Consider the following 16,929-nt stretch of genomic DNA (forward strand, 5'->3'; position numbering starts at 1 on the left):
GAAAAAACAAATTCCAGTTTACTGCCTGTAAAACACCAGCAAAAAAGAGAGGGATTCACATTGTCAGCTGTCTGTTCACAGTGTGAATAAATCCCGGTGTGTAATTGCAGCATTAGTCATGCTGGCTAACAAAGGCACCGCAGTGCGGGCGGGGGACCGACAGCAGGGAGCAGAGAGGTCATCATCTCTCCAAGCCACCAGCCTTGCTCGCCAGCCTCCAGCACCGGCTCAGCAAGTGTGATGGGGAGCCCGGGCTGGAGCGCTGTGCTCGCTGCCACCCTCTCTACACCCCACCATCAGTTCGTCCGGGGGATGGCTGCCGCCCCTGCTCCCCTCACAGGCAGCTGTGGATGGGCTCAGATCCTTCTGCACCACTTGTCCAGCACAGAGGGGACAGAAGTGGGCCTTCGCATTGAAGCTGTAGCTGTGTCAGTGTTCCCTTGGTTTTGGAGCAGGATGGAAGAGGAACAAAGAGGATAAAGCTTTTCCAAACCAGCCTTACGTCTGAGACGGGCTGCTTATGAATTCAAGCTTTGGGTTAACAAATGCCTACCACTACGGGTGTGAAATGAAAGCCCCTTCTCCACCCACAGAAAACTCTTTTGAAGATACAGCCCTACACATTTTTTTTTCAGTAAGTCAGTAACTAAGCAAGTGCTTGAATCCAGAAATATACTCCTCATGTAATGATTTCATCAGTTTGTAAATAGTAGCAGGGGAAGAATATTTCTGATAGTGACATCTCTTACATTGTCACTGTTTGCAGCTATGGGTGGTCAGAATTGTAAACACAGAAGTATGGGAATAATCTATCAAGCAGTGTGTTAGATTTGCCATCACTTGAAGTTGTTAAATCAAGTGTGGACATCTTTGAAAAACATATTCTAGCTCAATCACAAGACAAGAGTCTGTGTCATGGGCCTGCATTGCACAGGTGGAGGATATGACGACAATAGCTCTTGCAGGTATTAAAAGTTATGAATCTTTGAATCTGCTTTGCCAGACAGGTTTGGATTTCTTTTAATTCCAAGATTTTGGGTTATTTCAGCATTCATATTTGTCAGCTTGAAGAGAAACATCAAAAACAAAGGTACAAAGCCCAGCCTTTCAGGATATAAATAAACAGTGCCTCGAGGAAAAGGTACCTGGAAGACCCTGGCTGATTCTGAGCCCTTCCAGAAGGCTGCCATTAGACAAAGCCTTCCCCAAAACTCTCTGTTAAGGGCCTTTGAAGTGGAAGGAGATATTGGCCACAAGACAGGCACTCAAAGCACACTTCCTTGGGGGGTAGAAAGTTCAGAAGTGTTTTATAAGGAGCTAAAAGCATCTGAGGAGAACAGCTGTTTTAAAATACAGTATAAAGGCAGAAGGGCTGAGGAGGCTGTTTCTTTTAAAGTTTCGAGGGTGCTGATACTGATCAAGAGTGTTTCAGCATGGCTAAGCTGGAGCAGCATTGCATGAAACATAACAAACCTTCATCATTGCTCCAGTGTCCTCCTCCCGCTGAGCACTCCCTGTGCCGAGGAGGAGCTGTGCCAGTTTATCCACCTCGATTGTAAATTCCAGCCACTGGCTGGAAGCAAAGCTTTTTTTCTTCCATCTAGTCACCGAGATCATATTTTTATAAACAGTAAGAGATTCACCAGAGCTATAAATAAACCATCTGCCTTAACACCTCCTGATCCTGCGCAGAGGTAGACATCACGGGTCTCTCCGCTGGCACACGTCATGCAGGAATAGGACCGTAAGACTGCGGGATCTTAGTCTTGCAATGAAGTGTGCAAGGGATTCAAACTGAAGCCATACGAATCCTGCAAACTGTAACACCACTCCCAAACAGGGGCTTTTTTTTCCTTTAATACCTAGCACGGTAATGCCCCCAAGACAAAGAGGCATTGCCACAGCAGAATTCAATAGGTAATTTGCATGATTAATCAAGAATGTTTTGTCCTGAATTGTTAAGCTTTTTGTTGGCTTTTTGGTTCTACCAACGTGTTAATTAACAGCCCGTCTCTCAAATCATCCCCAAGCCAAGCTGGCAAGATACTGGAGCTTCGCTGGCTGGGGGCAGGGAGGAGGATTTCGGGAAGGTCATTAGTGAAATGTGTGACACGTACAAAGAGCAGCCTCAAATTTCAGATTTGTTTACTCATTTCAGACACCTTTGGAGTCCTACAAAGGGCACAAAAAACCTGAAGTTTCTGGGATGACAAAGAGAAAGAACAGGAGTGAGGAGAGGAGAAGAAAGGAGGGGCTGAGAAGGCCATTGAAGAACAGGAGTGAGGAGAGAAGAAAGGAGGGGCTGAGAAGGCCATTTTCCATGGTAATGTGTAGTGGTCAGGAAAAGCGGGAAGAGAAGGGCTGTGCTCCAAAGGAGTTAAAGGAAAAGAGGTTCAAACACTGTGAATGAGGAGATGCCACGGGGCCTCCCATGTTTTGGGGCTGAGAAGCAAAGAAGCAGGTAATTAGAGGACACGAACCCAAGAGGAAAGTAGCATCTGTGAAAGAAAGAGTAGGGGAAGGTGGGCAAGAGGATATGGGGACAAAAAAGAAGGAAATGGTATTTTTTCTTGGCAATCAGTGAATCCTTCTTAAGCACTTACAGAGGAAATTGCCTTTCCTTGGAGAAAGAACCTGGCGCATTCTTCAAAGGCTGATAGCCTTTCAGCAATGAGATGCCCTGTGTACAAGAGCAGTTTTGTATGCAAACAAGCAATGGTTTTGTTTACATGGTTCTCTAATCCACTAACAAAAAAACAGGACAGGGCTGCAGCAAAACTGCTCCCCAGCACAGCCCTACCTGAAAGAGAAGCTTCATGGTAACCTGCCGATGGTCTACGTAGTGGTCAGCTCTGTGGCGCAGGCCAGCAGGTTGGGAGGGGAACCACATCTCAGCCACCCATTGATTTGTGAGAGACCCGGGACTATGATAGTCAGGAGTACCGATTTCTATACATGCAGATACAACATTTGCTTGGGATTTATTTGACATTTAAATGCATAGGATTGAAGTTGCTCATAGTCTCTCTGGAGAGAGTTCTGCGTTTGTCCACCCCCTCACCATAACCTTCAGGCCACTAAAGTTCCTCATCATCTCGACTAAAACATCTTGTTTCCTCCTCCAAAGAATACAGCAATATAATTAATAGCAAGTAAGAGCTAACCCACAACTGTACACATTCTCTCATGTTCTCAGCCAAGCAAATCTTTCATTTTGTCGGGTAATTTCTTTTTAATGTGGTGGTTGCTATTATTTCTTGATAGTGATAAAAGACCTGAAGCAAAACTCTTTTCAGAAAATTCGAGAGGAAAAAAAAAATCTTTGTTGGCTGAAAGGAACATATTTAATGCATGCAGAAGCTGTTAATTAAAAATCCTTAAAGCTGACATTATAGCCCTAAAAATCAGGAATATTTTGAGTCTTAAATGTCTCAGTTATCATTACAGAACATGTCTGCCATGGCACCCATTTCTTTGCCCTGAGGCATTACTATAAAATTAAAAATGGGCATTTGGAGCTAGGAAGCTTTGATCTAATTGAATTTGTGGTAGGATCAAATCATAATATGCCCATGATTTGCTGATCTTATTCCTTCCTTCTGGCAAGGGTTTGTCAAGTAATTCTAATGGACACTTATAACCTACTACAAGATTTGCTACAAAGTAAGCTGCTTTTTCAGTGTGTAACTTATTGTTGTGTGAGGGATTAACAAAAAAAAAAACACAACCCTGAAATTTGCATATGCACTAAATGGCAGAGGAAGCTTCCAAGCTGCTATAATTCCATAGGTATGACATTTACCTCTATGTGTTTTTCTTCAGCTGGCTTAGTACACACCACACTGTGCAAAGTTGAAAATCAATTAATTTTGGAAACAATTTCTTTTATACACTCTCTTCTGCACATACAATTTCTCACCTGTTCAGAGAATTCTTTTGGCATGAACAGAGGTAAAACTGAAAAATATTAAATCTCCACAATCTAATAAAGAGTAGTGCCTACCTGAGTTTCAATGAAATACAGATGTGTATATACATATACCTAGAAATATATTTTTATATACATATGAAGACATGATCGATGCATAGGTTTTATCGATTTATAGGTAGAGGGTCTAAATAAAAAGTAATGATTTTTTTATCCTTTAAGATCTCAGCTAGAAAAAATTACTTTTGCAAATGAGAAGTGGCACCAGTCATCAGTGAAAGGAGTGTATGGAATCTGAAATAGCAAAGCAATTGAACATGAAAAGTTTGGCATAGAAAAGAAGGGTGAGTAATTTAAACCCACTCAGGAACAGGTGTGACTTGTTCATAAACCAGCTATGAAAAAAATTTGTTCAATTACTCCTCTCTGGTAAATAAAAAATTACCATAGCAACTCCATTTTCAAACAACATATGCATATATTTTGTTTCAGAAAAGCTTGAGTCAAAAACTGCATTTTAGTACCATGCCATGCCTTCTTTCCTAACTTCAGGATCCAAATTCTATGAACTTTCAGCTCCTTATTTACACACCTGCCTTGGCCATGACCTGAAACCACCACCTTAAGGCTGACTGTATTGCTCAATCCACGCTTAAAAAATGTTCTGCCTATTTGTTGAGACTGTTACATTGAGCCAAACCAGCCAGTAGCTTTTGTCATAGGGAGAGTAAATAGCTGTCATTTTGGGGGTGGATTCAAAATGATTTGTTAAAATCAGATGGGTATTATCAGCAGTTACAAATAACCTGAGGCATATGCGTGTATGCAAGTGTGTATTTAAATTTATAATTATGTATGTTTGTGGTGGTGGTGGTTAGGAATTTGTAAGCATTTCGATTTTCAAGAAGTAGGGAATTATTCAAAGGGGATCTGATTAAAGTTTGAGTATAAACACATATTGGAAGGCTGTTGAATTTAACTGAGTGACCATACAGAATCCAAACCCTTGTGTAGAGCTACACAGCCCATACGGAGCAGAAGGAGTCCCAAACCACGCTGCTCCCCAGGCTTTGTTGTACAGTAACATACACTCACATCCAAATCCTGGCCCAGACTTGATAGAAGAAATGTTTGTCAGCAACAATCCATTTGCAGCATGCAACACTAGCATGTTTTATAATTAAACTTTCTTTAGAAGCAACTTAAAGGCAGACAGTGCCAGCGTCTCCAGACCTAGATCTGTGTACAAATATGTAAGGGTTATAGAGGCTCAGTTAGTTAGGTAACATCATTTTAATACCCTGAATCTTTAAAATATATATGATCTCGACCTTGCACCTTGAAGAGTGACTATTTCTGTGCAGATTCATGTACTGATGGGTGTCTCACCTGTTCAGATTAACTTGTCCAGGTTTAAAATAGTCTCCAAGTGGTCTTCAGACTTGGAGAGGTGAACAGAATCTGCTGTCGTTGACAGGATTCCATTTTGCAGTCAGCAACAAATGGGAGTTTACTCAATGTTCCCATAACCATCTGTTGCCTCCACAATGGTAATTTCAGTCTCGATCTATCTATTCTATCCTATCTATGTTTACATGATTCAGATGGCCAAAAATATCAAAATGGGCAGCAGGCATAACGAACACTGACTCCTTCAATTTGAAAAGTATCTCAGATCCATTTCTGATTTTATAAAACTACGCTAGAAGGTTGGCCCAATAAAGATAAACCATGTATGCAATTGTAAGCTCTGCTACTCTGTCCCCATTTTTCTAAACAATAAGGGAAGAAGATGAAGTAGAAAATATAGGCACTTATTCCTTAGCCAGTCTCATCTCATAGTTCATTGGGCATCATTTTTGCTCAAAGAGATTCTCTGAACCAAACCACTCAACCATCAATAGATGCAGTGAAACAAATCTCTTCTCATTCCATTGGAAATATGCAAACAGTAATACATCTCTTGCCTGAAGAAGAATTCCCTGTTCGTACCACAGTAATTTATCTCACAGAATTATCTTGCTTTAGTTATTCATTCTAGAAGCTTTTAAAGGGGGGGGGACACACCAAAAAAGCCACAAAACACTCATCAACAGAGCAAACACAATTGGTTGATCAAGTTCACCTGTATCCAGTGATTCAAATCAATTGAATTGCAAATCTTTTTTCAGGTCACGTTACGTGGGCTGCATCTATAGTAGCACTTTAGTCTGCGGTAGGTGTGCAGTTTTGAAAGAAGTCTCCCAGTTGTCCCCACTTGCAGTGCCTTGGTTGACATCGTGGAGAGGAGTCACTATGCACAAGCTGGGTTCCTCCCAGTGGAGCTAAACTGGCAGATGCACTTCAGGGGAGCACCTAAGCCACGCCAGCCACTCATGGGTGTTCAGTCCAAGCAGGAAGGTTAGAGCTAGGCCAGAGTAAGACCTCCTGAAATGCAGATACACACCAGGTCCACAACCTCAACTGCATTGCTTTGCAGATCCATTCCTCTCGGGTTGCACTACTTACTAATATAGATATAGGTTCTGCCACAGAGCTTTGCTTCAGAAGACTTTCTTGCATGGAGTGATTATGTCAGTGGGATTTTATGGATATCTTTGGTTGCATTACCTCCTGCCGCCTTTTCATCTTTGTATTCAGGTAAGAAATGCAATTCTACACAGGTATGAAGTTATATCCTTGCCATAAACTGAGTGACACGATAACTTGTCAGATAGTTTCACAGTGCTATGCATCAGCTGGAAGACTGAGAATGAAGCAAATATTCAAAGGTTTTTTCTACCTCCCCTCAAGCCACAAGGAGATGTAAGTACTGATATGAAATGACACTACATTTTGTTTGGGAAAATTTTGCAGAGTTGCTTTAGCCCAAGATGGCAGCTATTATGTAAGTAGCAACAACATCTTCTCTTCCAAATTCTTCATTTTCTCTTTTTTCATGCAGACCAAATGTACTTTGAGCTCAGTTAGCTTTCCATTTAGATAATGAGAACAGAGCAAAGTGCTTAAATCAGCCCATGAAAATTTCTGAGTAAGAGACATAGAGGTTTGAATTAAAACAGCCCCTCCCAACATTATACAGATGCCTGAAGCAGGCAAAAGGTAGAGTAAAAATACAGTACTAGCAGCTGGAGACAGGACAAAGCTGAAGGTAAAGAATCCTTTCTTGCAGCATCTTTTTACAGTTTTGAGTTTTCAACTTTGAAATCCTTGGCCCTTGTTGTAATGACTGTCACACAGCCATAGAGCATCCCCTCTGTCCAGGAGGGTCATGCCTTGGGCCCTGACTTCCTGCATCTCCCATGGTCTGAGCAGTAGCAATGCAGGACTACGTCCTTCCCTGGCCTTGGGGGAACATCTAGTCAGCATGGGTAACCCGACACAGCTGTTACATGAAGTTTTCAAGAGTATCACTAGCCATGTTAGTCATTGCAAGAGACATGCAGGTCTAAGTGAAAACAGTAACAGAGGTGGTTGCTGTTCCTTGCCTCAGTTTTCTGATCATTCTCAAGTGCTCCTTGGTCACTGCTGTGTAGGCCAGTTCCTCAGTTTTATTTTAGCCAGTCCTTCACTGCAATCCATGAAGAACTTTCTTCATGATTCCTTATAGTAGGTAGCTGCTGAATTATATTGGTCAGGAAAGAGAGAAGGAAAAAGACATTTCAAGCTTCATAAATTTTCTTAAAACTGAACAATGAGACACACCAAGGAGAAGTGCTGCTTTAGATACTATCCCTCAACTTTTTTAAGTGAAGAGTCACCACGCCTTTGTGAAACATCACTTGACTGCTTTTCATTAACAGCCAAATAAAAATTAACCTAAGCTTTGAGTAATCATTTATTAATTTTATTTTTCCACATTGTGTTTCTTATTTGCATGTTTAGGAATGTATGTATTTGGGGATTTTTTTTTTAATGCATTTGTTCTGTGGACGATCTTCTGCTGTCTCATGGACCTCTTGCATCCTGGAGACAATGGGTTGTAAAACACTTCAGAGTGCAGCTACAATCTCCCATTGGAGCCTGGTTTTTATTTCACTCAGAGACTATAATCAGTCAGGCTGTTGCAGGTTTTGTTTTGTGCTCATGACAGCTTTTTTTAACCTTAGCTGGTCCTATGGCCAAGAGAAATCTCCAGTACCTCCAAAAAACCCTACACTCTCATTCTTCTCTTTTATTCCAAATGTTAGCTGCATTTTTAAACCCTTCCGTTACGGTAGATGGTAGCCTCCTTGTTAAAGCTTCTGGGGGGTCCCACAAGGTCAGCTTTGTGAGTTTGGCTTTCCTGAGTGGCTTTACCTTAGTTTATCTATGGTCAGAGGCTGGCTTTCACAGTCACAACTTGTTTTGTTCTGTAGCTTCTTACAGAGTGTGAAATTTCACCTAAAGGATCTCACGGTCGAATCTCTGCACTTGAAGCACTCTCCAAAAAGTAACAGAATTCCAAGACTATACATGGATTCTCCCAGTTATCATACTGACACACTATTAATTAAAATTAAAATTAAAATTAAAATTGAAATTGTTTCTTTTGCTCAAAAAGATGTAGAGCAGCATAATCTTCCTCATCCTCATCTTCCCCAGCCACAGCAGCACAGCCGCTGGTCCTCTGTCCGAAGTCAGCTGTAGGGTTCAATTTCTTCCCATAACTTCAAAGCACAGAGACTGTCAGAAACCAAAGTGGCCACAAGGAAGATCTAACAAACTGTCAGAAGCCCTGCAACTATTAATTAAATTAAAATTAAAATTAAAATTGAAATTGTTTCTTTTGCTCAAAAAGATGTAGAGCAGCATAATCTTCCTCATCCTCATCTTCCCCAGCCACAGCAGCACAGCCGCTGGTCCTCTGTCCGAAGTCAGCTGTAGGGTTCAATTTCTTCCCATAACTTCAAAGCACAGAGACTGTCAGAAACCAAAGTGGCCACAAGGAAGATCTAACAAACTGTCAGAAGCCCGAAATTGTTTCTTTTGCTCAAAAAGATGTAGAGCAGCATAATCTTCCTCATCCTCATCTTCCCCAGCCACAGCAGCACAGCCGCTGGTCCTCTGTCCGAAGTCAGCTGTAGGGTTCAATTTCTTCCCATAACTTCAAAGCACAGAGACTGTCAGAAACCAAAGTGGCCACAAGGAAGATCTAACAAACTGTCAGAAGCCCTGCATGTCTGTTAGCAGAATTTGCTTTTATTAGAAAGGCACTGAGCCTTGCTGGGCATTGAAGGATCAGCAGTCCACATTTACCGCTGTGCCCCACAGAAAGGACGCAGTCTTTCTTTCCCACCTACAGCTCTGGAGGTGAATCAAGGAGGGTATATGCATGGCATGATCACTGAAGTAAAGTGTGCTGAGAAAATAATGGGTCCTTTAAAGATTATTTTTAAAATCTCTTGACATTTTGGAGTTACAACGATGGAGCATTTGTGTCCCAAAATAGGGTATCTTGGAACCTCTGTCATTACATGACATATTGGGACACTGCTGACATTTCCTTGCTCCATAGCAGACCTGAACTCTGAGGCTATCTTACAAGGAAAACTGTGTGAGTACCATCACTTGAGAATTCAAAACTAGGCTGAACAATTCACCAGAGAATATGTGGTAAGACATAATCATCCTCTGACAAGTGACCTAGACTAGAAGGCTGAGCAGGACTTTTCCAGCTTTTACTTTTATTATTCCTTGCTGTGTGATTATTTGGAAAGGCATAAAAGTTCCTGTCAATTTAGAGAGTATCATTTTTTATGCAAAACTCATAGTACAAATCTCAGTACAGGGAACTGCACTTTGCAAATAACATTTTCAAGAGCATTTCTGGAATTCCATTTCTGTCAGGCACCCTTACAAATATCCAGCCAGCCTAAATAACAGCTATCCAGATTTCTTTTAAATTCTGACTTCGCTTCATTGATTCTATTTTGATACTATAATAAAATGGCACTGTGTAATTTTATTCTTTTCTTCATTCATAGTTGCCCTTTTGATTTTGAAAATAATGCTTCTCACTAACTGCAATGTGAGCTGCATTCAGTTTGTTATGTTATCTAAATTTAAGCAAATATTATAAAGCTTGCGCAGTTCCACCGAGGGACAGAATGTTCTCATTTCTTCAATTACTCACATTTGAATATAATGTTCACAAAGACATTTGCACTTGTTCTTCTTTCTTATAATTGGAAACCTTAAGATTAACACTATTGTTTAAAATAGGATACATTTGAGTCAACAAGCCTTTCTAAACTTAATTTTCAGCACTGCAGGTTACTCATTTTTTTTCTGTTCTAGCTTTCATTCAGAAGCAAACATATTTATCACACAAATGTAAATTTTTAAATGTTCTTGCTGATTTAGGCCCAGTTAGTCACAGAGATCCTGGTTTAATTATGCCTGCTCAAACACTGCAACTATCGAAAACATCCTTCAAAGGGATGTGTCTTTTACTAAATTCAGTAGAAATCTCCCCACTGCATGCAGGGTCACTGGGCTGGGGCTGGGTCTCAAGCGCACCACCACTTAAGCATAACCATTCCGCTTCTGAGGCTTATGCTTGCAGCTTCGACCTTCTGTCTGCACCACGGCTGGCTATGCTAGAGCTGGGCATGAGGAAGGACGCATCTTTTCATGGAGCGATGCTGTGTGTCAACAGAGTGCAGAGCTCTTGGAATATGTCTGGGCCTTTACCTCCTTGAAACAAAGGAAAAGTATCTCCTTGTACAAAAGGACAACTGTAATAAGCATGTTTGCATAGAGCTGAAAGGGACGTCCTGGGTCGTGGAGTCTGGTCAGCTGGTATTACAAGCAATCATGTCGTATTAGCAGTCCAAGCGACACACAGAGCTGGATCGCTCACTGTCTCGCACCTCGTGAGTTATCCCAGCCTGTACTCAGCAAGCGAGGCCCTTGGCCCCACAGCATCTGCTTTCTGCTCGTCTGTTGGTAGAAAGCAGCCGGCACCCTGGGTTAATCAGGCTTACCGTGTGTCAGCACAGGAGGTCTCGCTGGACTGAGGACGGCACGATGGGGCTCCAGTGCCAGCCTGGAGTAGTTTCCAGGTACTACCACGGTTTCACTAGCCAGTAACCCTCACACGTAAAAATACAGCAAGGTTCATTTTTTTACCAATATTTTAAACTTGCCTTTTAGCCCTTGAATCTGGAAAATAGAAACCCTTGGTTTGGAATGGAAACAGTGATGCTTCCCAGCTCCAGCAGGACACTGCTGACCAAGCCCACCGCTTACTGGAGAAACTGGACAGCACACAGCACCGTCCCCCCAGGCTTACAGCAATGTCCCCCCAGGCACACAGTGCCATCCCCCCAGGCACACAAGGGACAGAGGCACACCTTCTCCAGGGGTACTGCCCCACAATCTGTTTTACGCTGCTCTGAAAGAACCAAAGCTCCTCTCTTTGAGTCCTCTTTTCTTTTTTATTATTCCTCCAGAACCATGCATGTGCTTTTATAATAGAGATTAATTACAGAAATGTGGTGGGTTTTGACAGCAGAAGGTAACTGCTGTCTGGAAATAGCATGAATTGTAAAGTACTTTCACGAGCACACAATATGAAGAAGGACACTGCCAAATTAATGGCTAGAAACAAAGAAATATAGATATTTTATTTAAGCAGTGTGGTATTTAATGTCACAAACTGAAGGGAAATCCAACGGCAGAATAAATAAGACACAGCAAGTGGATTAAGGACATAAGTTTACGCACATAGCACACACTTATAAGTAGGAACAACGTGTATCTATGTCCATTTGAATCTGGATGTATGCATAAACAGATTTATTTTTTTCACTCAAGGGTATGGCTCGGAAATGTTCTTAATGAATCATTTATAGTAAAATGGTCATAAGAAATATCATACTTGAGGTCCACCCTCAAGTAAAGAGTGTTTTCCTCAAGATTTGAAGTACTGGTGAGCAGCCATGCCTGGCCTGAACGGGGGCATTGGTTTCTTTCTGTTCAATGAAATTGGGCTGCCCTGCTCTTTATGCACGGGAAGTACAGCCAGTTAGAGACACATTTAAATAAAACCATTCTGGCAGTTACTTGCCTCAGATGAAAGAAAGTAAGGCCAGCCTTCAACATCCTAGTGGGGTTTGTGGCTGCATATCCTTTTTTAGTTCCCCAAAAGTTATGTTCTCATTAAAATGTCACCTTACAATAATTCTCTAATGACTGGTTTCTGCCTTCATTAGCTGTTGAACCAAAGCTAGTAATGGAAAAACATATTACCTTGAATTTACGATGGGCTAATTCCACTCCTTTTAGCCGCAATGATAAATCACCCTTTGTTTACAATTGAAAGACCAGTAATTTTGAGCAGAATGAAGAATGGATGGGAAAATATAGTTTTAACTATTGGCACAGATTGTTATGGGGCCCTGAAGCAACAACATGGTCAACAAGTAAAATGTAAAAACAAGCTCTGGTAAAGCCCAGTGAACAATGCTTTCAAATTGCACTTATTTTAGTCAGTTGAATATCCCACCATTTACCTCCGACAACGGGATTTGACCCATGGGGAATTCTCTGTCACAGACACGGTATTTTTAAAGGAGAGGTGGAATCCAAGACATCTGCACAGAGACTTCATTTCTGGAAGGTCACCACCTAAGACCTTTCTGGACTCAAAGAAAATTAGGGGACTGAAACTTTTCAGGATGTAATTAGGGGACTGAAAGTAAAATTGGGGCTGAAACCAGCCACTCATTTCTCTAGCCTGGACCTTGGGAGGGGTTAGGGAGTGGGTGTCCTCCCACCTCCGACTGCCTTTAGAGCCTTTTTTGATGCTTCTCTGAGACAGCATCAGGGCCAGCAAACATTCTGCAAAATACTGAAGTGTGTATAAACCCACACACACACTCTGACCAGGCAGCAGAGGCACCTACAAATTACCCTTGTGTTTCTCTGGCTCAGGGATCTCCCAAAAGCTAGGCAGATTTATTTTGGCTTGTGTTGTCCCTGCAGGTGTCCCATTGGAGCACTGCTGCACAGACTTCTGGTGTCAATGAGAATTAATCTGTATTGGAAAGATCCTTTGGGAGATATTTCTCTGGCTATTTCTCTGGCTGCATGGAGTAGTTCAGTGTTAATATACTGAAATGGACCCAAAATTCTTCAATTTGTTAATGGAAACACCTGAGGAAACAAAAAAAAAAAATACTTAGGAGACATACTAGTAGAAATCATGATAAAGTCAGTACCTAAAAGGTACCAGATCTTATTCACAAAGAAAACTTCCACAGAACATCTTTGGGGCAGATAACAATTCACTTTTTTTATTATTATGTTGTTGTTTTTTTTTTTAATCCTGCTTTAAAAGCACAGATAGAAAAAGGCAATGAATAGGGATGTCATACAGTGTCATTTACTGTCTTAGTACAGTGCAGGAAAAGGTCTCACCTTCGTAGGCATGGGAAGGGAGTGGGGATTCATTATCATGTGTTAGAGAGATGATGGTGAATCCAAATTTATAACACTAAGCAGCTACGTTGTATGTGAAAAAATAAAAAATCTGAGAAAACATTTAGAAGCTTTTCCTAAAGGCTTTTTTGTACCTGTGAAAATACACTGTAATTCTGTAGAAAGTAGATGATAAGTATGAATATTTGTGTTAAAATGACCAGATTCTAAAGTAACAGTTTCGTTTCTTCTGCAAATTAGTTTCTATATGTATACATATCTAATTACCTACCTATACCTTTCCTTTTCTTTTTATTTTCCAGAAACCATGATTTATCTGTACTATTTTGACCAAGTTGTAACAGTCTAGAATACCAAGTTTAAAAAAAGTAAAATAAAAAGGATGCTGTTGGGACAGAAGTTCCCTAAGGGACAAAATGAAATGAAACATTTTAGCTCATCAGGCAAATACCATGTCAGCCTCCAATAAAGGGCAGTATTTTCATTTGACTGATTCAAAGAAAGCGATCCTCAGAACCTGCTGATGTTCCTTTTGCTTCCCAAGTGAAGCAAGGTTGTAGTTAGGGTATAGATTTAACCGTTGAGGTGGGAAAACTTCTATTCATTTTTCTGCTTAAAAAAACCAGCAACTAATGTTTTTTGGGTTTTTTTTTTCATATCTCTCTCTCTTTGGGTTATGAACTGGACTTCTACATTCTTACATAGGATTTATTGCCTTGTCTCAGACATCAGAAGAGTAAGTGAATACACTGGTAAAAGATGTGGCTAATGTAAGATGCAATCTTATTTAGACCACCTACAGAAATTAGTTGATTTTTTAAAAAAATCTTGCAACTATCTTCCACTTAACTTCAATAACCTAAGAATCCCATTCTTACTCTGGAGTTGATGGCCAATGTATTTCTACTTATTACATTCAGAAAGGGATTTAGTTTTGCCCAGAGAGCAAAGTTTATCAGAGCAAGAGAGATTTGTTTTACGTATGAACTGAAATCTGCCGCAAACTCTCTTCCACCAAACTGCAGAACAACTGATTTCTGTGTTTTATTTCATAAAGTCTCCCTGGGTGAGTCTGTCAGGAATCTACAGCTGAGACATTGTGAGAATATCTTCCTTTCTTCAACCATTTGGTTGTTTCACTTTCTGAAACCCTAACTCCTTCAGGGTATTTTGCTCTTCAAATGTACAATGAGATCTTTCATTGTACATGGTTTAAGGAGATATGCCAGCTGTGCCATTTTTATTTGACTCACTGATATTTGGTGTTTTTCCAAAAGTTCCTAAACTCCTTGGCTGAAGCAATTAAATAAGAGTTTGAGGGAGGCGAGTTCTTAGCACTTGGGGTTAGAGGAAGAAATCTTTAAAAACTTGAACATTAAAGCAAATACAGAGAACACAATACTTCTGAAATAGTAAGATTTTAAATCCTTTCATGACTTCTTAGTACTCAGCATTATCAAAAAATCTGCAATAACACACATTATATATAATAATAAAAATGTTTGCTAAAAATGATCCTTCATTAGCAAGCAATAGAGCTTCTGATTCAATAATGAAATTTAATCAAAAACTAATAACCCATGTGCCCATGCGAGTATATCTTATTTCTGTGGCTGCAATTTTCCTCCCAGTATTATGAAAAAAACACTTGGCTCTCTTTGCCTTTCTTGTCTTTATGCTGACAGTTGTGAAGGTCTGTCTTTATAAATGATTACAACAGCCCCTTTCCATCAGTCACCACACTATTTTCATTTAACAATGCTGATTTATCCTAATATGTATTAAATATGCCCTGAAGGTGTTTTTCCATCTCCTCTCCCAACAAATTTGGAAGAAAATCTTTCAAGTGTTTTCTGACTTACAGGTCTATTTCAAGATCTGCCCCTTACGTTTCTTTGTTTCCCTCAGTGTTTTCGCCCCTTCAAAATTTCTGTATAGATCACTCCTTAGAAAAATCATTTTGATAAGCCGGTTCTGAAGAGAAGAGGTTGCTCTCCTGCCAAGTGATCAGTGATCGTTACACCTAATTGCCGCCGTTGGCTGGTCTCTCTGAGTGTTGTGTGCCTGAGTGCCACTCAGGATGAATCTAAAACTCTCTTCTTCAGCCCTCCCACATAAGCTTTCTTAGTGATTTTGAAGCTTTAATTTCTGCTAGCCTATAATGGCTCTAAAGGGGTCTTCAGAAGCACCTACAATTGTCAGGCTGGAACAAGTACATGGCTGATTTCTGATAGTTTTCTTTCAGTGGCAGATCCTCTCCTCCCTCCCTTCTAGGGAATCTTCAGCTGCTTGATTAGGGCAACTTTAAGCCAGACTTGCGCTTGCCAAGCAGTGAGAAACATGTCTGTCATCTGCCAGGATCTAGCCCTGTAGCCCGAACACCTTTTCCAGTGACAACGCCAAGATTTTTGTGAAGAATTCAGCTTATGCTGCATCGGTATGTTGCAAATCTATATGTCAAACCTGCTTCTTACCTAAAGTTTTCACTATAGGACGCTGCAGGAATTCCTAAAGTTAAAGGCAAATAACTAAAAACAGTCCCAAAATAGTGAGCGATACAACACACACACTGGAAGCAGAAGAAAGCAGGGACAGGAACATTCAATAAGATCATGACAATAGGGAAAACTGGAACAAAGATTTAGAAAATGCTAACCAACATTAAAAAACTGTAAATTTTGCAAAATACTTCAGTGGTACTGAACTTGGTATTTAAGGAAAGTATTACTGATCCTCTCCTGAATCCATTTGTTCAAGCATCCTTATCCTGGTACAAGGGATTCTGCAAGCAAGATGAAAAAACAACTTCAAAGCATAAAGCAGTTATTTAATGGCAAACAGAGAGAAGCGGGTAGGTAGTATTTAACCAGCTGTCAGGCTAAACATAGGTGTGCTCCTCAGCCCTAATGAAGCACCCAGAGAGCTTTTGCTGGCCAGGCAGGCACAAGCGGGGAGGGGCAGGGCTGGCTTCTGCAGCTCCTTGGAGCAGGTCCTCAGTGTCACAGGGTTATCCTTGTCCACCTGTTCCTGATGGCACCGACGATTTGACCTGATAAGTTGACGCTTCGCAACTAGCCCCCGACTAGCCTGACCAGCCTCCCTAATGTTTTTCCTTTACTTTTTCACACCTTTCCACACTGATGTTTTTCCTCTTGAACGCTCCAGCTACTTCTGACCCTACCTCAACAATCCTACTTCTGCCTGTAATTTTACCTTCCTTATCTCCATACAGCCTTTCTCACAGCTTTTTCTGAGCAGTCCGGGTGGAGGTTATGCAGCTGTGCCACATCAGAGCCGAGTCGTGGGTCCAGGTACACGGCCAGAGAAACCCTGGGTGGCAGGGGAAAGCTTACAGCAGGGGCTACAGAGTGGGGGTTACAGCAAATGTAATAAATTCCTAAATACATCAATATAAAACTACTGTTTCTATCAGCATAATGTATGCATTAAAAAAAACAGAAGTTCACTGTGAGTTATAAATAGTTTACTCCTGGAAGCTAGCTAGTTACAAAGGATTTTACATGGCAAACAACCTGTGCCTAGGACAAGCCACCCGATTTTTCACACTAATGCAG

The sequence above is a fragment of the Aptenodytes forsteri genome, unplaced genomic scaffold, assembly GCF_000699145.1.
Source record: "Aptenodytes forsteri isolate BGI_AS27 unplaced genomic scaffold, ASM69914v1 Scaffold155, whole genome shotgun sequence".
NCBI lineage: Eukaryota > Metazoa > Chordata > Aves > Sphenisciformes > Spheniscidae > Aptenodytes > Aptenodytes forsteri.